The sequence below is a fragment of the Triticum dicoccoides genome, chromosome 6A, assembly GCF_002162155.2.
Source record: "Triticum dicoccoides isolate Atlit2015 ecotype Zavitan chromosome 6A, WEW_v2.0, whole genome shotgun sequence".
NCBI lineage: Eukaryota > Viridiplantae > Streptophyta > Magnoliopsida > Poales > Poaceae > Triticum > Triticum dicoccoides.
In genome coordinates, this window is record NC_041390.1 from 445,430,565 (window position 1) to 445,452,298 (window position 21,734).

Sequence of the window (21,734 nt, forward strand, 5' to 3'; positions counted from 1 at the left end):
GGTTCTAGCAAGTTGAAACTAGGTCAAATTTTACCAGGGCAAAAACTTGTTTAAGTTGATTAGACGGAACGGCGGTTTCGAAACGAAACTCCAGGCGCTTGAATCGCCTGATTCCGATAAACGAGTGAGAAGAAAGACTAGAACGAAGATCAGATCTGAGATCGCGATCGCGGAATAAATCCGACGAGAAGAAAAAGAAGAACGGTTATACGAACGGACGTTCGTTAACCTAGAAGAATCCGGTGGTCACGTTCGTTAGGACGAATGGTCCGGCGAACAGTCCAAAGGCAACTAAATCGGAAAAGAAAACGAATCCGATCTAGGGTTTCGGAGAAGAAAACCGAAACGAAAAACCGATCTAGAAAACGAATCAGAAGAGAAGAAAAGAATCGGAACGATTAGAAGAAAACGATCCGAGGAAAAGAGACGCGGGGCAACCTCCGGCGAGGTCTCCGGCGGCGTGGCGTAGGGCGGCGGTGGCGTGGGCAAGGTGCGGCGGTGGCGCGGGTGTGGGGTGGCGCGGCAGCGGTGTAGAGCGCGGGGTGGGGCGTGGCTTGGGGCTTGGGGGCTTGATTTGATGATTTAGAGGGGGGTGTTGGGGTATTTATATTGGGGAGGGGAGAGGAGACTTGGGGTAGGGGACAAGAAATAGAGTAGGAATAGGAAATATACTAAGAATAGGAAAGAATAAACGGAGTAGGACTAGGAATAACGAAACAAGGAAAAAGAGACAAGGGGGCGCCCTAGAATCCTAAAAGGATTCGGCAACAGGGAGAGGCCGCGGCGGCCTCCTGGCAGCGCTGGCGCTCGGCGCCTGGCGCCTGGGAGCGTAGGGGCGGCGGCTTGGCTTGGGCCTTTGGCCCAGCTGGCGCTGCTGATTTTTTTTAACAGATTTCGCACGCAGAAAACAAAAGAAAAAGAAACTAAACGAACTCCGAAAAATTCTAAAGTAAATTTTCCCCGACTCCTAAAAATGAGCCGAACATAATGAACTTTACTCCGGACCTAAAATGCAATTTTCGAAAACGCGCATTTTTCCCTATCCAAATAAAGTTCAAACAAAACTCCGGCAAAAGCAAAATTGATCTATTTATTAAATCTTCATTTTTCCTCAATTTTGGGAAAGTCATATTATTCCCTCTCTTATATTTTTGATATTGGAAAAATAATTGAAGATAAAATAAATAAATCAAATGATCCTCTTTTCAAAATTTGAGAAAACTCAAATATGAAAATAACGAAATCTCCAACTCTCTCCGAAGGTCCTTGAGTTGCGTGAAATTTCTAGGATCGACCAAAAAGCAAGAAAATAAGATATGCATGATGATCTAATGTATAACATTCCAAAATTTAAAATTTTGGGATGTTACAAACCTACCACCCTTAAAATGAATCTCGTCCTCGAGATTCGGAGAGGCTAGCAAGAAAAGGTTAGGGTTTGGGGGTCTCCTCAAAATCCATTGATCATCATAGGGGTCTGGGGTGCTACCACCCTTAGAAGCATGGTTACTGTTCCATCGAAACTCATATACTTCATCCATATTGTTAACAGTGTCGGTCTTCTTAGATCTTCAGGATAATTCCTTATCCGGGCTCTTCCGGTAGTGGCATAACCTTTTCCTCAATTCTTCTGTACTTTCATCCTGGTAAGGTTATTCCGAGATTGGGTCTTCTTAGCTGGCAGGTCTGGCGCCATTACTAAGAAACTATCGATACCTCATGGTGGTCAACAATTTATGGTTTCTCCTGCAGGAAATGGGTCTGGGTGATCCTCACCGTATAACCTACGGTTGGCAACAACTGCCGTGTACAAGGGAAAATTACGTATACCATTCTAAGGTTTAACAAGGTTTAATATCATCGTCTCTCTACTATAGGCAAGTCACTCAGATTTACCATCCCATATAGCAAGGCGAATAATAAGAGTAAGTCGGTATGGTGATCAATCCATCCCGCACCCAAATCATTACCTTGTATACGATTTAGCGAATCTCGCATTCTAACACTCGGTCATCCTCACAAGCATTGCAGAATTTCTCTTGTCAACGAACCAGGTTCGAATATATCCATAGATTCTGCAAGTCAAACAACCATCTATCGTTCCTTCACAACTCTCAGGTTTTGCGTTACTCCTATAGGATCGTCTATTGATAAGGGCATATCCTCTTCCAGGGTTTTTCCTTCAGCAAGAGTGTGCTTGCTTCTTGGCAAGTCCTGGGGCCTGTGGGTTATGGCCCATCTCATCACTTGCAAACCTTGAACTCTTCATCGGGGCAGCGGATCTCTAATCCAACATCCAACTTCCAGCTTTCCCAGTATACTTAAATCCATCCAATTGTACTGTCTTCCTTCCTTCTATTGGCTCCCAACTAGGACATGTTTACTCAGACTCATCATGGAGTTTTCCATTGATCCATATTTCCAACATCATACCTCCTTTATATCCAATAGTACTTCGTCTCTTCATCCTCGTGGGATATCCCTCATACCGAGGTAAAAACTTATACTTATGAAGTCCGTATTCCACTTCGTGGAACATCATTATCCTTTCCGCGGTCAAGCATCCTTATAGAGGAATATTGGCCATCTCTGCATGGCACTTCTTCAACAGGGAAATGTGAAACACATCTTGAACTCCTGACAATCCTTCGGGTAACTCCAACTTGTAGGCCACTTCTCTCATACGCTCCAAAACTCGATATGGTCCTACAAATCTTGGGGCTATCTTTACCTTAACTCCAAATCGTTTAACTCCTCGCAGAGGAAACACATGAAGACATGCTTTGTCTCCAATATCATAGACTACCTCCTTGAGTTTGTGAGTCTACATAACTCTTCTGCCTGGACTGAGCTACCTTCAGTCTATCTCGAATCAACTTAACATTCTCTTCCGACTCCTTTGATCACATTTGGTCCAAACAACTAACGGTCTCCAACTTCATCCAACATACTCTTGGGGTATCACAGATATCGAGACAAAACTCGTATTCATTTTGTTCGAAGTCCATTACAGGGTACTACCACCCTTAAAATGCTCCAATATTTTATAGACCATATTTCTCATATCCTCAAAAATGATCAACATCTTTCCTCATAGAGTAACTCATAAAATCCAAATCAGTACCAACACTGCTAACTTTATTGATTCTCAAATTATTAGAATCTCCTATTTTTCCATTACATGCCTCAACTCAACACCTCAATATAAAGGAAAAATGTCCTCACTACTACGACTATACTTCTTCTGTTACAAACTCAACTACTTATCACAAGTCTCCTTCTCCTTCGGACAATCTCTGGCAAAGTGCCCTGCTTTATTACAACTAAAACATATTACTTCTGACAAGTATCGAGGTTTCCTTTTTGGGCATTTGTTGAGGTAGTGCCCTGACTCCTTGCACCCATAACAGATGACATGACTCAGATCCTTCCCGGAATCCAATCTACTTCTCTTTCTGGACTTTTCCATTCCAATCAGGGCTTCTATTTCCTGTGGGTCATACTCTACTTCCTCAGTCGGGAATTCTACTAGATTCCCATTCATACAATTCTGGGAGATGTGTCCTTCTTCTCCACATGAATAGCAAGACTTGGTGCAGGGTTTAATTGGTTCTTCTTTGGGTGTGTCATCCACCTCTTTCTTCATCACAGGTTCTTCTAAACTTTCCATAAGAGCTCCTTTCATTGCTTCTTCCTTCTGCTGGATGGTTCTTTGTACCAAGGGGTAAATGTGACACTGAGCAGGATAGTGGGTAGTCCCTTCACACAAGAAACAAGTGATCTGCCTAGTTGGGCATTCTTCAGCTGGGTGACTTCCTTCACAATTAGGGCATTCATCCTTGTGTTCTTTATGGTTGTGTCCTATTTCTCCACAAATCTGGCATGCACAAGGTTTCTTCATATCCTTTCCATAAGGTTTCAACCTTTGGGACACAAACTGAGACTTTAGCAAAGTCAACTTAAATTCTTTCCAAGTGGTTACTCCTTGCCATCCATTGATGGTTTGGTACATCCTCCACCAAGTAGCAGCACCTCTTTCAAAACATTGAAGAGCATACTGGGCCATATCCTTTCCGACTATAGGGTTGTTCTCCATATGATCCTCCATGTTCTGAATCCATCGGTCTGTCTCCAATTGACTCATCGGTCCAGAAAATACAAGCTCATCTCCATTCATCATCTATTGGGTCCATGGGTTTGGGGTGAGATAAGAGAGATCAAGAGGGATACACACAATGCAAACAACAGTTTTGAAAAGACAGATTTTTGTTGTGGCTGTCGAAAAAAACAACAAACAATTGACAGCTCACAAACGTCACATCTAACGTAGGTATATAATAGGGGTTTGGTCTTCTAAAGGTCAATAACTCTTCAACGTCTCCAAACTCTTCAAGCCTTGTTCAAGCCTCCAATGGCTTCTTCCAATCATGCTTGTCCTTCTCAAGTTCTTTTGCCAGATCAACTCTGTTGACGCGAAGTCTCTCGTGACATCCTTGAATATTCTGGAATTGCATTCCAAACTTCTAGGTTTCAACATCCTTGGCATGAGCCATGGTCATACTGTCCTTCAGTTCCTGACAAATCTCCGGTATCTCAAGGTTTTACTTCTCTAGCTTGGCTGCTTTCAACTTCTGGTCTTAAGTTCTTCATGAAATGCTTCCTTGTCTATTACGACTTCCTGGAGCTCCACCTTAAACTTCTTGATGTAATACTCCAGATCCTGGTGATACACCGGCTAGGGTTAAAACTTCATCTTATGATAGGTGCTCCGTCAGCCTTCTTCCATCAAATCCATTCTGATGAAATGCATCCTTAACTCAGCACGGTGACAATAGCATCAGCGAGAGATGACATCACGGATAACCGTGTTTCTGCTCTTGTTATTTCCATGAGCTATCTCTCCATAGTTGATATCTCCTGCCTTAGGGTTTCTTTGACAAAACTTCAAGTTCTCATACTCCTTGTTTCAGTCTTTCTCTGATACACCTTGATCTCGGGGATTGACAACTTCCATAATCTGCCAAGTTCCATAAGGGTAGCCTTCCTAGGTCATACAAATCTGAGAATTCTTCAGAGCCTACAAATTCTACTTGTCTTCAGAGTCTTCACAGTTGTAGTTTCCATTATCATAATGTATGGTAAAAATCTCCTTCATTCCATAGTGGTCTCAGTTGTCCGATATCTTGTACTTCTTGGAGTGGTCTCATCCGTCGAATCTTTGAATGGTCAAAAGGGGAAAGGGGTATGGTCTCACTAAAGGGAATTTTTGAATAAGTTCAGAAGAGAAGAGAGGTAAAAGATCTTTTTGAAAGGAAAAGTTGTAGAGAAAAATCTTTGCTATGGGCTTGCCAGTTTCTAGGGTCACGTTCTATAGTCAACATGTGCTCTGATACCATCTTGTAGCGACCCGACCCGAATGGGTCAAGTCTCTGTGCTTACGTGTCATCCCTGGATTGGTATGCTGACACACACAGTACTCGAAGGATTTATAACAGAGGTAAATCACATGTATAAAGTAACATAAATACTATTACCTCAATCCAAATAGCCGAAGCAACAAGGTTGTGCATTCCCATCAACACCAACGGCAAAGTTGAGTGTAGAAATCGTAACCCTAACGTATTACTTACTCGTCGTAAGAAACCTGCAACATAAGATGTTGCAGCCCGAAACGCGTCAGTACATTGAATGTACTGGCAAATTCACACCATAGAGAAAATGATGAACAATGGCTACCACTATATGCATATTTGGCTGGTGGAAAGCTCTATGGTTATAAGGTTTTTTTGCGTAAAGCCAATTTTTCCCTACTGCAAAGGAATAAGGTTATTTAACTATCATGGTGGTTGTTAAACATTGAGAATGGTTGACAGCATTCTCAATCCCAATTAAAAATAATTAAAACCCAACAACATTAATTAGAAGTAACGTGATGAGATTCACATGATATTCAAGTACTAGATACTCAAGTTGTCCATAACCGGGGACACGGCTAATCATGATTAGTTTGTACACTCTGCAGAGGTTTGCGCACTTTTCCCCACAAGACTCGATTGCCTCCGTTTGGTTTCTCGCACTACATGGTGTTTGAGAAGACGGATGACCGAGACACAGTCTTTCAGAAGCGCTAGCACCTTACATGTGGGGTAGACCGTACCACCTACAACCCCTACATCTGCTAGTCCACCCCGTAAGAGTTCGCACTACTTAGTCAACTATGCCAGAGCCCATAATGGCTTGTGGCTGCACACAGAAGTTTCTAGCATGAAAGATCTTATGATCCCTTTGAGCCTGGGTGGCGGTCCGGAAAAAAAACAGGCAAGTCCTGATAGACATCAGGTGCCTCAATCCACCCAGATGTGTGTTTAAGTTGCCACCTTAGATAAACCATTAAAATTATCAACTCACATCTGTCATGGATATCACTCACCCAATCCACGTCTACTAGCATAGCATGGCGTAATAAGCAAACGTAGAAGTAACTCCCAAAGGTTTCATAATAATACAGGTAATAGGTACTACCTCATCTACTTCCCATCCCACAGTTTAATTAGATCCTAATCATGCAATGTGTGAGGATTGATCTAATGCAATAAAACTGGGTTGTAGAAAAGGTATGATCAAAGTGTGAACTTGCCTGCAATGTTGATGAAGACGATTCGCACTCAAAACTCGTGATAGATCTACTCGTCACACTCCGGTCAATCTATCGTAAGCAAACAATAGTAACCACACAATAAGTACTCATCTAATGCACAAGTAAAACTCGAACGAGAGAATGAACCAGAAGGTTCAACTTAAGAACTCCGGTTGCAAAGAAAGAACGAACCGAACAAAGAAACGGAAAACAAACAGCGGAAGAAAAACAACTCGGTTCTAGCAAGTTGAAACTAGGTCAAATTTTACCAGGGCAAAAACTTGTTTAAGTTGATTAGACGGAACAGCGGTTTCGAAACGAAACTCCATGCGCTTGAATCGCCTGATTCCGATAAACGAGCGAGAAGAAAGACTAGAACAAAGATCGGATCTGAGATCGCGATCGCCGAATAAATCCGACGAGAAGAAAAGAAGAACGGTTATATGAACGGACGTTCGTTAACCTAGAAGAATCCGGTGGTCACGTTCGTTAGGACGAACGGTCCGGCGAACGGTCCAAAGGCAACTAAATCGGAAAAGAAAACGAATCCGATCTAGGGTTTCGGAGAAGAAAACCGAAATGAAAAACCGATCTAGAAAACGAATCAGAAGAGAAGAAAAGAATCGGAACGATTAGAAGAAAACGATCCGAGGAAAAGAGACACGGGGCAACCTCCGGCGAGGTCTCCGGCGGCGTGGCGTAGGGCGGCGGTGGCGTGGGCAAGGTGCGGCGGTGGCGCGGGTGTGGGGTGGCGCGGCAGCGGTGTAGAGCGCGGGGTGGGGCGTGGCTTGGGGCTTGGGGGCTTGATTTGATGATTTAGAGGGGGGTGTTGGGGTATTTATATTGGGGAGGGGAGAGGAGACTTGGGGTAGGGGACAAGAAATAGAGTAGAAATAGGAAATAGACTAAGAATAGGAAAGAATAAACGGAGTAGGACTAGGAATAACGAAACAAGGAAAAAGAGACAAGGGGCGCCCTAGAATCCTAAAAGGATTCGGCAACAGGGAGAGGCGGCGGCGGCCTCCTGGCAGCGCTGGCGCTCGGCGCCTGGCGCCTGGGAGCGCAGGGGCGGCAGCTTGGCTTGGGCCTTTGGCCCAGCTGGCGCTGCTGATTTTTTTAACAGATTTCGCGCGCAGAAAACAAAAGGAAAAGAAACTAAACGAACTCCGAAAAATTCTAAAGTAAATTTTCCCCGACTCCTAAAAATGAGCCGAACAAAATGAACTTTACTCCGGACCTAAAATGCAATTTTCAAAAACGCGCATTTTTCCCTATCCAAATAAAATGCAAACAAAACTCCGGCAAAACCAAAATTGATCTATTTATTAAATCTTCATTTTTCCTCAATTTTGGGAAAGTCATATTATTCCCTCTCTTATATTTTTGATATTGGAAAAATAATTGAAGATAAAATAAATAAATCAAATGATCCTCTTTTCCAAATTTGAGAAAACTAAAATATGAAAATAACGAAATCTCCAACTCTCTTCGAAGGTCCTTGAGTTGCGTGAAATTTCTAGGATCGACCAAAAAGCAAGAAAATAAGATATGCATGATGATCTAATGTATAACATTCCAAAATTTAGAATTTTGGGATGTTACACATGTGTAGGTCAGCACATGGAATATGCTGGCAAGATAACACTATAAAGCAATGAACAAGTAACAACTATAACTATATGCAAATGGTTGGTGGAGGCTCTATGGTTATCTTTGCAGAAAGCTAGTTTTCCCCTACAACAAAGGAATATATTTTATTTAACTACAAAGTTTGTTGAAAACATTGAGAAGGTTCCTCCAACTCAATCCCAAATTAATAATCATCAACCCAACAAATTTATTAATAGAGTGATGAGATCAAATAGAAAATTCAAGTACGAGATACTCAAGATGTCCATAACCGGGGACACGGCTAACAATGATTAATTTATACACTTTGCAGAGGTTTGCACACTTTTTCCCATAAGACACGATCTTCTTTGTTGGATTTCTCGCACTACATGATGTTTGAGAAACGGATGACCGAGACACAGTCTTTCAAAAGTATTAACTCTTTACTCTGGGTAGACAGTACCACCTACATCCCCAACATCTGCTAGCCTACCACTGAAAGAGGTCACACAACATACTCAACTATGCCAGATCCCATAATGGCTTGTGGCTGCACACGGAAGTTTCTAGCCTGAATAATCTTATGATCCCTTTGAGCCTGGGTGGAAAACCGTAGGATGATCACACGGGTACTCCGGGATATCCCAGCACAACACTGGATTGCTCCAGGTGCCCAGACAACCACTGGGTGCTCCAGGGTGCCTCAACCAATCCACCCAGATGTGTATTAAATTAGCCACCTTAAGTTTAACCACTAATTAAAACTCTCACATCTATCATGGATCACTCAAACCCAACCACGTCTACGAGCATAGCATAGCAGTATGAGCATAACGTAGAAGTAACTCCCAGGGTTTGAAAATAAAGGCAATAGGTACTACCTCATCACTACTTCCCAATACCCACAAGTATTCAAGTCCTAACCATGTAGTGTTTGAGAATTGAACTAAAACTAGGTAATAAGGAGTATGATCAAAGTGTTACTTGCCTTGTTGATGGTCTGAAAACCCTAGTGACTCGTAGTAGAATGCTTCGCACTCTAGAAACTCTATCATAAACAAACAATAGCATACATGACCAATCAAGCATAGGATGCAAGGGTAAAACTCCAATGAAAAGATCCAAACTAAAAGTTCAACTTAAGAGCTTCGATTTGCAAAAAGAATCAATCAAATCGGAGCTACTAAACTCAAACTACGATCAAAATAAGTTCCAATTCAAATCAGCTTGAAACCAAATTCTAAATTGTCAAAACCATGTTCAAGTTGATTATCTAGAAAGAGGGGAACAAGACGAAGATGTTGGCATTAGTTTCACTGGATTTGGACGAGCGAGCAAAAAGTTGCGAGGGTTTGAAGATCAGGGGCTAATCTACGATAAAAATAATCACGGATAGGTCCCTAGCCGAAAATAAAATAAAAAGAAAAGGCTATAGAATGAACGTTCGCTATCAAGGACAAACGAACGAATACGTTCGCTAATAGAGACGTTCGAGTGAATGCTCGCTAATTAGCGAACTCGAAAAAAACCGATCTAAACCAACAGACAAAACCCTAAAAAATAAACCGGAGAAACCAAGGAAACCGAGATTGATTGTACCGGTTCGGCGGCGGCGGCGGTCAACGACAGCAGCGGCGGCTCCGGCACGGGCGAGGTAGGGGCATCGGCGGCGCGGGCGCGAGCTGCGGCGCGGCGGTGGCTAGCGGCGGCTGTGGTGGGGTGGTGTGGAAAAGAGGCGGCGGGGCGGCGGTATTTAAAGGCCAGGGGGCGGCGCCTTGGGGAAGGGGACGACGCTGGGTGAAGTCCGACTCGGACTCCTCTCGGCTTCCGTGCGGCGACAGGGCTCTGCGCGGGAAGGAGGCGGCGTGCAGGCGGGCCGACCTGCTCGGCTGGGCTTCGGCCTAGTCGGGCGCGAAAAGTTTAAAAATAAAATTCCGCCCGAATAAAATCCTAATAAGCTATAAAAAATTCTGAAAATGCCAAAAACAATTTTCACCGTCTAAACCTATTATTTAGAACAAAGTGAACATTTTTCTGGCCTAAAATGCAATTTTCAAAAATGCATATTTTTTTCTAATTCAAATAAAATAGCAAATAAAATCCAAATAAAATATAAATTTTATTTTAAATTTTCTTCTCCAATATTCCTTCTCTTTTGAAGAAGTCATTTTATCTTCTCTCTTTTAATTTAAATATTAGAAATAATTGGAGAGAAAAACATTAAAACCAAATTGATCCTCTTTTCAAATTTAAGAAAATTTCAAATATGAAAATTTATGAAATCCCCAACTCTCTCCTTGGGTCCTTGAGTTGCTTAAGATTTCTAGGATGTCAACCAAAAAATGCAAATAAAATATGATATGCATATGATGACCTATGTATAACATCCAAATTGAAAATTGGGATGTTACAAACCTACCCCCCTTAAGATGAATCTCGCTCTCGAGATTCGGGTTGGCTAGAATATAGGTGTGAGTGGTCTTTCCATAGGTCTTCTTCTTGCTCCCAGGTGGCTTCATCCTAGGTGTGGTGGCTCCACTGAACCTTGCAAAACTTGATAACCTGTTTGCGTGTAACTCGGCTGGCAAACTCAAGAATCTTGACAGGTCTCCCCTCGTAGGTCAAATCACTCTCCAACTAAGTTGCTTCCAGGGGCACTGTATCTCTTAGAGGAATATTGGCCATCTCCGCATGGCACTTCTTCAACTGGGAAATGTGAAAAACATCATGAACTCTTGACAATCCTTCGGGTAACTCCAACTTGTAGGCAACCTTTCCCATACGTTCCATAACTCGGTATGGTCCTAAAAATCTCGGGGCTAACTTTCCCTTAACTCCAAATCGTTTAACTCCTCGGAGTGGTGACACACGAAGATATGCTCTATCTCCAATTTCATAGACTACCTCCTTGCATTTAGTATCGGCATAACTCTTCTGTCTGGACTGAGCTACCTTGAGTCTATCACGAATCAACTTAACTTTCTCTTCGGACTCTTTGATCAAATCTGGTCAAAATAACTGACGGTCTCCAACTTCATCCCACATTAACGGTGTCCTGCATCTCCTTCCATACAAGGCTTCAAAAGGGGCCATCTTCAAACTAGCCTGATAACTGTTGTTGTATGAGAACTCTGCGTAAGGTAAATTTTCATCCCAAGTAGATCCATAATCTAGCGCACACTCTCTCAACATGTCCTCCAGAATCCGATTGACTCTCTTGGTCTGTCCATCTGTCTGCGGATGAAAGGTTGTACTGAACTCCGGCCTAGTACCCAAAGTCTGGTGCAGCTGATTCCGAAACTTCGAGGTAAACTGTGTCCCTCTATCTGATACGATGGTCCTCGGAGCTCCATGCAGACATACGATCCTGGTCATATATATCTTGGCCAACTTTGCGCTTGTATAGGTGGTTTTCACTAGGATAAAGTGAGCTATCTTGGTCAAGCGTTCAACTACTACCCAGATAGAATCATAACCCGATCGGGTCCTGGGTAATCCGGTGATAAAGTCCATACCAAGTTTATCCCACTTCCAATCGGGTATCGGCATAGGCTGTAATAATTCGGCTGGCTTCTGATGCTCTGCCTTCACTCTCTGACATACATCACATACTGCTACATACTCGGCAATATCCTTCTTCATACTTGTCCACCAGAAACGTTCCTTCATATCCAAATACATCTTGGTGTTTCTGAGATGAATCGAGTATGGCGAATCATAAGCTTCCTGAAGTATTAACTTCCTGATCTCCGCATTATTGGGCACATATACACGATCCTCAAACCATAAAGTCTCGTGCTCATCCTCACGAAAACCTTTGGCTTTTCCCTTGCTCATTTTCTCCTTTATCTCTGCAATTTCCTTATCATCCTTTTGAGCTTCTCGGATCTTTCCCAATAATGTAGAGTGAACCTCCATTATTGCAACAAAACCTCTTGGAACTATCTCCAAACGAAGTTCCTTGAGATCGTCAACTAACTCATGCGGTAATCCTCCGCTTACCTGGGTATTAGCATAACTTTTGTGGCTCAAAGCGTCTGCTACGACATTGGCCTTGCCTGGATGATAGTGCAACTTCATATAATAATCCTTTATGAGCTCCAACCATCTCCTCTGCCTGAGGTTCAACTCCTTCTGCGTGAAAATGTACTTTAAACTCTTATGACCCGCGTACACATCACATCTATTTCAAATCAGGAAATGTCTCCAGGTCTTGAGCGCATGCATTATGGCTGCTAACTCCAAATCATGTGTGGCATAATTCAACTCGTGAGGTCGAAGCTGCCGTGAGGCATATGAAACCACTCTTCCGTCTTTCATAAGTACACCTCCAAGTCCCGAGCGAGAAGCGTTGCAATACACTTGGACATCCTTGCGTATATCCGGAAGAATCAGCACTAGGGCCGTAACCAAACGTTTCTTCAACTCCTGAAAACTGGCCTCACAATCTTCGGTCCATTTGAACTTGGTATCCTACTTTAACAACTATGTCATGGGTTTCGCAATCTTGGAGAAATTCTCAATGAACCTCCTATAATATCCTGCGAGTTCAACCACTCAGTGACAGACTGAACCTTCGTAGGGTCTATGACTATACCTTCTCCTAATATAACATGTCCAAGAAATCCAACTTCCTTTAACCAAAACTCACACTTGCTAAACTTAGCATATAGATGATGTTCCCTGAGCTTCTCGAGAACTAGGCGCAAGTGTTCCTTGTGTTCCTCTTCATTCTTCGAGTACACCAAAATACCATCAATGAATACCACAACAAACTTATCCAAAAACTCCATGAATACCTTGTTCATCATACTCATAAAATAGGCAGGGGCATTAGTCAATCCAAATAACATGACCGTGTATTCATATAGCCCGTACCTTGTGGTAAAAGCTGTCTTAGGTATATCCTGTTCTCGGATCTTCAACTGGTGCTATCCTGATCGAAGATCGATCTTGGAGAACACTCTATCTCCTTGCAACTGGTCAAACAAATCATTGATCATCGGTAGTGGGTACTTGTTCTTGATCCTTACTTCATTCAATGTCCGATAATCGACAACCATTCTTAACGATCCATCCTTCTTCTCAACTAAGAGCACTGGGGCTCCCCAAGGTGATGAACTCGGTCAGATGTAACCTTTCTCCAATAACTCCTCAATCTGCTTCTTAATTTCCTCCAAATCATTTGCGGGCATCCGATACGGTCTCTTCGATATTGGTCTGATGCCTCACAACAGCTCTGTCAAAAATTCTATGTCTCAATCTAGCGGCATGCCTGGTAATTCCTCTGGAAATACATTCGGGTAATCCTTCACAATAGGAACTTCTTCCTGAACAACCCCCGAGAGAGAATTCACTTGGGTCCTCCTTGGTGCATGCCTAGACACGTACTTGATCCTTTTTCCCTCCGGAGTGGTAAGTAAAATTGACTTACTAGCACAATCGATGTTTCCTCCATACTTTGATAACCAATCCATGCCTAATATTATATCCAATCCTTGGGACTCCAAAATTATTAGGTCTGAGGGGAAAACTGAAGGAAATATGCCCTAGAGGCAATAATAATGTTATTATTTTATTTCCTTATATCATGATAAATGTTTATTATTCATGCTAGAATTGTATTATCCGGAAACATAATACTTGTGTGAATACATAGACAAACTAAACATCACTAGTATGCCTCTACTTGACCAGCTCATTAATCAAAGATGGTTATGTTTCCTAACCATAGACATGTGTTGTCATTTGATCAACGGGATCACATTATTAGAAGAATGATGTGATTGACATGACCCATTCCATTAGCTTAGCACCCGATCGTTTAGTATGTTGCTATTGCTTTCTTCATGACTTATACATGTTCCTATGACTATGAGATTATGCAACTCCCGTTTGCCGGAGGAACACTTTGTGTGCTACCAAACGTCACAACGTAACTGGGTGATTATAAAGGAGCTCTACAGGTGTCTCCAAAGGTAAATGTTGGGTTGGCGTATTTCGAGATTAGGATTTGTCACTCCGATTGTCAGAGAGGTATCTCTGGGCCCTCTCGGTAATGCACATCACATAAGCCTTGCAAGCATTGCAACTAATGAGTTGGTTGCGAGATGATGTATTACGAAACGAGTAAAGAGACTTGCCGGTAACGAGATTGAACTAGGTATTGAGATACCGACGATCGAATCTCGGGCAAGAAACATACCGATGACAAAGGGAACAACGTATGTTGTTATGCGGTCTGACCGATAAAGATCTTCGTAGAATTTGTGGGAGACAATATGAGCATCCAGGTTCCGCTATTGGTTATTGACCGGAGACATGTCTCGGTCATATCTACATTGTTCTCAAACCTGTAGGGTCCGCATGCTTAAGGTTTCGATGACAGTTATATTATGAGTTTATGAGTTTTGATGTACCGAAGTTAGTTCGGAGTCCCGGATGTGATCACAGACATAACGACGAGTCTCGAAATGGTCGAGACATAAAGATTGATATATTGGACGGCTATATTCGGACACCGGAAGTGTTCCGGGTGATTTCGGAGAAAACCGGAGAGCCGGAGGGTTACCGGAACCCTACCGGGAGAAGTAATGGGCCATATGGGCCTTAGTGGAGAGAGAGAAGGGCACCAGGGTCGGCCGCGCGCCTCCTCCCCCCTTGGTCCGAATTGGACTAGGAGAGGGGGGCGGCGCCCCCCTTTCCTTCTCCCTCCCCACTTCTTTCCCCCTCCTAGTAGGAGTCCTACTCCTACTAGGAGGAGGACTCCTCCTGGCGCGCCTATAGGGGCCGGCCAGCCTCCTCCCCTTGCTCCTTTATATACGGGGGCGGGGGGCACCCCTAGACACACAAGTTGATCCACGTGATCATTTTCTTAGCCGTGTGCGGTGCCCCCTTCCACCATAATCCTCGATAATATTGTAGCGGTGCTTAGGTGAAGCCCTGCGACGGTAGAACATCAAGATCGTCACCACGCCGTCATGCTGACGGAACTCTTCCCCGACGCTTTGCTGGATCGGAGTCTGGGGATCGTCATCGAGCTGAACGTGTGCTAAAACTCAGAGGTGCCGTAGTTTCGGTGCTTGATCGGTCGGGCCGTGAAGACGTACGACTACATCAACCGCGTTGTGCTAACGCTTCCGCTGTCGGTCTATAAGGGTACGTAGATCACACTCTCCCCTCGTTGCTATGCATCACCATGATCTTGCGTGTGCGTAGGAATTTTTTTTGAAATTACTACGTTCCCCAACAGTGGCATCCGAGCCTAGGTTTTATGTGTTGATGTTATATGCACGAGTAGAACACAAGTGAGTTGTGGGCGATATAAGTCATACTGCTTACCAGCATGTCATACTTTGGTTCGGCGGTATTGTTGGACGAAGCGGCCCGGACCGACATTACGCGTATGCTTACACGAGACCGGTTCTCCCGACGTGCTTTGCACAAAGGTGGCTAGTGGGTGTCAGTTTCTCCAACTTTAGTTGAACCGAGTGTAGCTACGCCCGGTCCTTGCGAAGGTTAAAACAGCACCAACTTGACAAACTATCATTGTGGCTTTGATGCGTAGGTAAGATTGGTTCTTGCTTAAGCCCGTAGCAGCCACGTAAAACTTGCAACAACAAAGTAGAGGACGTCTAACTTGTTTTTGCAGGGCATGTTGTGATGTGATATGGTCAAGACATGATGCTAAATTTTATTGTATGAGATGATCATGTTTTGTAACCGAGTTATCGGCAACTGGCAGGAGCCATATGGTTGTCGCTTTATTGTATGCAATGCAACTGCGCTGTAATGCTTTACTTTATCACTAAACGGTAGCGATAGTCGTGGAAGCATAAGATTGGCGAGACGACAACGATGCTACGATGATGATCAAGGTGTCGCGCCGGTGACGATGGTGATCATGACGGTACTTCGGAGATAGAGATCACAAGTACAAGAAGATGATGGCCATATCATATCACTTATATTGATTGCATGTGATGTTTATCTTTTATGCATCTTATCTTGCTTTGATTGATGGTAGCATTATAAGATGATCTCTCACTAATTATCAAGAAGTGTTCTCCCTGAGTATGCACCATTGCGAAAGTTCTTCGTGCTGAGACACCACGTGATGATCGGGTGTGATAGGCTCTACGTTCAAATACAACAGGTGCAAAACAGTTGCACACGCGGAATACTCAGGTTATACTTGACGAGCCAAGCATATACAGATATGGCCTCGGAACACGGAGACTGAAAGGTCGAGCGTGAATCATATAGTAGATATGATCAACATAGTGATGTTCACCAATGAAACTACTCCATCTCACGTGATGATCGGACATGGTTTAGTTGATTCGGATCACGTAATCACTTAGAGGATTAGAGGGATGTCTATCTAACTGGGAGTTCTTTAGTAATATGATTAATTGAACCTAAATTTATCATGAACTTAGTACCTGATAGTATCTTGCTTGTTTATGTTTGATTGTAGATAGATGGCCCGTGCTGTTGTTCCATTGAATTTTAATGCGTTCCTTGAGAAAGCAAAGTTGAAAGATGATGGTACAATTACACGGACTGGGTCCGTAACTTGAGGATTATCCTCATTGCTTCACAGAAGAATTACGTCCTAGAAGCACCGCTGGGTGCTAGGCCTGCTGCTGGAGCAACACCAGATGTTATGAACGTCTAGTAGAGCAAAGCTGATGACTACTCGATAGTTCAGTGTGCCATGCTTTACGGCTTAGAATCGGGACTTCAACGACGTTTTGAACGTCATGGAGCCTATGAGATGTTCCGGGAGTTGAAGTTAATATTTCAAGCAAATGCCCGGATTGAGAGATATGAAATCTCGAATAAGTTCTATAGCTGCAAGATGGAGGAGAACAGTTCTGTCAGTGAGCATATACTCAAAATGTCTGGGTATAATAATCACTTGATTCAATTGGGAGTTAATCTTCTAGATGATTGCGTCATTGACAGAATTCTCCAATCACTGCCACCAAGCTACAAGAGCTTCGTGATGAACTATAATATGCAAGGGATGAATAGGACTATTCCCGAGCTCTTCGCAATGCTGAAAGCTGCGGAGGTAGAAATCAAGAAGGAGCATCATGTGTTGATGGTCAACAAGACCACTAGTTTCAAGAAAAAGGGCAAAGGAAAGAAGAAGGGGAACTTCAAAAAGAACAGCAAGCAAGTTGCTACTCAAGAGAAGAAACCCAAACCTGGACCTAAGCCTGAAACTGAGTGCTTCTACGGCAAGCAGACTGGTCACTGGAAGCGGAACTGCCCCAAGTATTTGGCGGATAAGAAGGATGGCAAGGTGAACAAAGGTATATGTGATATACATGTATGTGTACCTTACTAATGCTCGCAGTAGCACCTGGGTATTTGATACTGGTTCTGTTGTTAATATTTGCAACTCAAAACAGGGACTACGGATTAAGCGAAGATTGGCTAAGGACGAGGTGACGATGCGCGTGGGAAATGGTTCCAAAGTCGATGTGATCGCGGTCGGCACGCTACCTCTACATCTACCTTCGGGATTAGTATTAGACCTAAATAATTGTTATTTGGTGCCAGCGTTAAGCATGAACATTATATCTGGATCTTGTTTGATGCGAGATGGTTATTCATTTAAATCAGAGAATAATGGTTGTTCTATTTATATGAGTAATATCTTTTATGGTCATGCACCCTTAAAGAGTGGTCTATTCTTATTAAATCTCGATAGTAGTGACACACATATTCATAATGTTGAAGCCAAAAGATGCAGAGTTGATAATGATAGTGCAACTTATTTGTGGCACTGCCGTTTGGGTCATATCGGTGTAAAGCGCATGAAGAAACTCCATACTGATGGGCTTTTGGAACCACTTGATTATGAATCACTTGGTACTTGCGAACCGTGCCTTATGGGTAAGATGACAAAAACACCGTTCTCCGGTACTATGGAGAGAGAAACAGATTTGTTGGAAATCATACATACAGATGTATGTGGTCCGATGAATGTTGAGGCTCGTGGCGGATATCTTTATTTTCTCACCTTCACAGATGACTTAAGCAAATATGGGTATATCTACTTAATGAAACATAAGTCGGAAACATTCGAAAAGTTCAAAAAATTTCAGAGTGAAGTTGAAAATCATCGTAATATGAAAATAAAATTCCTACGATCTGATCGTGGAGGAGAATATTTGAGTTACGAGTTTGGTGTACATTTGAAACAATGCGTAATAGTTTCGCAACTCACGCCACCCGGAACACCACAGCGTAATGGTGTGTCCGAACGTTGTAATCGTACTTTACTAGATATGGTGCGATCTATGATGTCTGTTACTGATTTACCGCTATCGTTTTGGGGTTATGCTCTAGAGACGGCCGCATTCACGTTAAATAGGGCACCATCAAAATCTGTTGAGACGATGCCTTATGAACTGTGGTTTGGCAAGAAACCAAAGTTGTCGTTTCTGAAAGTTTGGGGTTGCGATGCTTATGTGAAAAGCTTCAACCTGATAAGCTCGAACCCAAATCGGAGAAATGTGTCTTCATAGGATGTCCAAAGCAAACTATTGGATACACCTTCTATCACAGATCCGAAGGCAAAACCTTTGTTGCTAAATTCGGAAACTTTCTAGAGGAGGAGTTTCTCTCGAAAGAAGTGAGTGAGAGGAAAGTAGAACTTGATGAGGTAACTGTACCTGCTCCCTTATTGGAAAGTAGTACATCACAGAAACCAGTTTCTGTGACACCTACACCAATTAGTGAGGAAGCTAATGATGATGATCATGAAGCTTCAGAACAAGATACTACTGAACCTCGTAGATCAACCAGAGTAAGATCCGCACCAGAATGGTACGGTAATACTGTTCTGGAAGTCATGCTACTAGATCATGATGAACCTACGAACTATGGAGAAGCGATGATGAGCCCAGATTCCGCAAAATGGCTTGAAGCCATGAAATCTGAGATGGGATCCATGTATGAGAACAAAGTATGGACTTTGGTTGACTTGCCCAATGATCGGCAAGCAATTGAGAATAAATGGATCTTTAAGAAGAAGACTAACGCTGACGGTAATGTTACTGTCTACAAAGCTCGACTTGTCGCAAAAGGTTTTCAACAAGTTCAAGGGATTGACTACGATGAGACCTTCTCACCCGTAGCGATGCTTAAGTTTGTCCGAATCATGTTAGCAATTGCCGCATTTTATGATTATGAAATTTGGCAGATGGATGTCAAAACTGCATTCCTGAATGGATTTCTGCAAGAAGAGTTGTATATGATGCAACCGGAAGGTTTTGTCGATCCAAAGGGAGCTAACAAAGTGTGCAAGCTCCAGCGATCCATTTATGGGCTGGTGCAAGCCTCTCGGAGTTGGAATAAATGCTTTGATAGTGTGATCAAAGCATTTGGATTTGTACAGACTTTTGGAGAAGCCTGTATTTACAAGAAAGTGAGTGGGAACTCTGTAGCATTTCTGATATTATATGTAGATGACATATTACTAATCTGATATGATATAGAATTTCTGGATAGCATAAAGGGATACTTGAATAAGAGTTTTTCAATGAAAGACCTCGGTGAAGATGCTTACATATTGGGCATTAAGATCTATAGAGACAGATCAAGACGCTTAATTTGACTTTCACAAAGCACATACCTTGACAAAGTTTTGAAAAAGTTCAAAACGGATCAAGCAAAGAAAGGATTCTTGCCTGTGTTACAAGGTGTGAAATTGAGTACGACTCAATGCCTGACCAATGCAGAAGATAGAGAGAAAATGAAAGATGTTCCCTATGCTTCAGCCATAGGCTCTATCATGTATGCAATGCTATGTACCAGACCTGATGTGTGTCTTGCTATAAGTCTAGCAGGGAGGTACCAAAGTAATCCATGAGTAGATCACTGGACAGCGGTCAAGAACATCCTGAAATACCTGAAAAGGACTAAGGATATGTTTCTCATATATGGAGGTGACAAAGAGCTCATCGTAAATGGTTACGTTGATGCAAGCTTTGACACTGATCCGGACGATTCTAAATCGCAAACCGGATACGTGTTTACATTAAACGGTGGAGCTGTCAGTTGGTGCAGTTCTAAACAAAGCGTTGTGGCGGGATCTACATGTGAAGTGGAGTACATAGCTGCTTCAGAAGCAGCAAATGAAGGAGTCTGGATGAAGGAGTTCATATCCAATCTTGGTGTCATACCTAGTGCATCGGGTCCAATGAAAATCTTTTGTGACAATACTGGTGTAATTGCCTTGGCAAAGGAATCCAGATTTCACAAGAGAACCAAGCACATCAAGAGACGCTTCAATTCCATCCGGGATCTAGTCCAGGTGGGAGACATAGAGATTTGCAAGATACATACGGATCTGAATGTAGCAGACCCGTTGACTAAGCCTCTTCCACAAGCAAAACATGATCAGCACCAAAGCTCCATGGGTGTTAGAATCATTACAGTGTAATCTAGATTATTGACTCTAGTTCAAGTGGGAGACTGAAGGAAATATGCCCTAGAGTCAATAATAATGTTATTATTTTATTTCCTTATATCATGATAAATGTTTATTATTCATGCTAGAATTGTATTATCCGGAAACATAATACTTGTGTGAATACATAGACAAACTAAACGTCACTAGTATGCCTCTACTTTACTAGCTCGTTAATCAAAGATGGTTATGTTTCCTAACCATGGACATGTGTTGTCATTTGATCAACGGGATCACATTACTAGAAGAATGATGTGATTGACATGACCCATTCCATTAGCTTAGCACCCGATCGTTTAGTATGTTGCTATTGCTTTCTTCATGACTTGTACATGTTCCTATGACTATGAGATTATGCAACTCCCGTTTGCCGGAGGAACACTTTGTGTGCTACCAAACGTCACAACGTAACTGGGTGATTATAAAGGAGCTCTACAGGTGTCTCCAAAGGTAAATGTTGGGTTGGCGTATTTCGAGATTAGGATTTGTCACTCCGATTGTCGGAGAGGTATCTCTGGGCCCTCTCGGTAATGCACATCACATAAGCCTTGCAAGCATTGCAACTAATGAGTTGGTTGCGAGATGATGTATTACGAAACGAGTAAAGAGACTTGCCGGTAACGAGATTGAACTAGGTATTGAGATGCCGACGATCGAATCTCGGGCAAGTAACATACCGATGACAAAGGGAACAACGTATGTTGTTATGCGGTCTGACCGATAAAGATCTTTGTAGAATATGTGGGATGCAATATGAGCATCCAGTTTCCGCTATTGGTTATTGACCGGAGACATGTCTCGGTCATGTCTACATTGTTCTCGAACCCGTAGGGTCCGCATGCTTAAGGTTTCGATGACAGTTATATTATGAGTTTATGAGTTTTGATGTACCGAAGTTAGTTTGGAGTCCCGGATGTGATCACGGACATAACGAGGAGTCTCGAAATGGTCGAGACATAAAGATTGATATATTGGACGGCTATATTCGGACACCGG